The sequence below is a fragment of the Arachis duranensis genome, chromosome 2, assembly GCF_000817695.3.
Source record: "Arachis duranensis cultivar V14167 chromosome 2, aradu.V14167.gnm2.J7QH, whole genome shotgun sequence".
NCBI lineage: Eukaryota > Viridiplantae > Streptophyta > Magnoliopsida > Fabales > Fabaceae > Arachis > Arachis duranensis.
The window spans coordinates 26,594,043-26,595,653 of record NC_029773.3 but is presented as its reverse complement, the minus strand read 5'-3'; positions in this window follow the sequence as shown (position 1 = coordinate 26,595,653).

Below are 1,611 nucleotides of genomic sequence, written 5' to 3'. Positions count from 1 at the left end.
GTGGTTAAGAAGATATGATTGGTTTTAAAAAGATGTGATTGAGAAGATATGATTTGAAAAACATTTTAAAAAGATTTGATTAAAAAAAAATTAATAACTTGGCTAACAAGAAAAGATATGATTCAAACATTAAACCTTTCTCAACAGAAAAGGCAACATACTTGAAATGTTGAATCAAATCATTAATTGATAGCAAGTTTTTTTAAAATGGAAAGAAATTGATTTTGAAAAAGATTTGATTGAAAAGATTTGATTTGAAAAAGATTTGATTTTGAAAAATTTTGAAAACTTGAAAAAAAATTGATTTGAAAACAAAATCTTCCCTCTTGTGCCATCCTGGCGTTAAACGCCCAGAATGGTGCACATTCTGGCGTTTAACGCCCAAACTACTACCCTTTTGGGCGTTAAACGCCCAGCCAGGCACCCTGGCTGGCGTTTAAACGCCAGTTTGCCTTCTTCACTGGGCGTTTTGAACGCCTAGCTTTTTCTGTATAATTCCTCTGCTGTATGTTCTGAATCTTCAATTCTCTGTATTATTGACTTGAAAAGACACAAATTAAAAATATTTTTGGATTTTTAATAATAAGGAATAATAAAAATGCAACTAAAATCAAATAACAATGCATGCAAAACACCAAACTTAGCAGTTTGTAAACTACTAACACTAACAAAATGAGAATGCATATGAGACACATGAACACTTAAGTCAATAGAATTCAAAGATCAGAGCAATGAAATCATCAAGAACAACTTGAAGATTAATGAAGACACATGCATGAGTGCAAGAAGAACAAAAACATGCAATTGACACCAAACTTAAAATGAAACACTAGACTCAAACAAGAAATATTTTTGGATTTTATGATTTTGTAAATTTTTTTTGTGCTTTTTCGAAAATTAAGTGGAAAAAGAAAATAAAGATATCAAAATTCTTAATGAGAATTCCAGGAATCATGCAACGTTAGTCTAAGACTCCGGTCCAGGGATTAGACATGGCTTTATAGCCAGCCAAGCTTTCAAAGAAAGCTCCGGTCCAAAACACTAGACATGGCCAATGGCCAGCCAAGCCTTAGCAGATCATTGCTCCAACAGCAAGATTGATAGAAATCAACAAGCTCTTGTGATGATAAGTTAAAACCTCGGTCCAATAAAATCAGACATGGCTTCACAGCCAGCCAGACTTCAACAGATCATCATGAAACTCTAGAATTCATTCTTAAGAACTCTGAAGAAAAATACCTAATCTAAGCAACAAGATGAACCGTCAGTTGTCCATACTCGAACAATCCCCGGCAACGGCGCCAAAAACTTGGTGCACGAAATTGTGATTAAAACTTTTCACAACTCAAATAATCCTTGGTGATGAACCCAAAAACTTGGTGTTCAATACCATGGCATAAACAGAACTTCGCACAACTAACCAGCAAGTGTACTGGGTCGTCCAAGTAATAAACCTGTGCACATTGCCCAAACTCCAAATTTCTCAAAACCCCAAATTTACAATCTCCATAACCAATAATAAGAACATACCTCCCTGCAATTCTTTGAGAAGACGACCCAAGGTTTGAATACTCGGTTATCAATTTCAAAGGGGTTTGTTACTTGTGACAA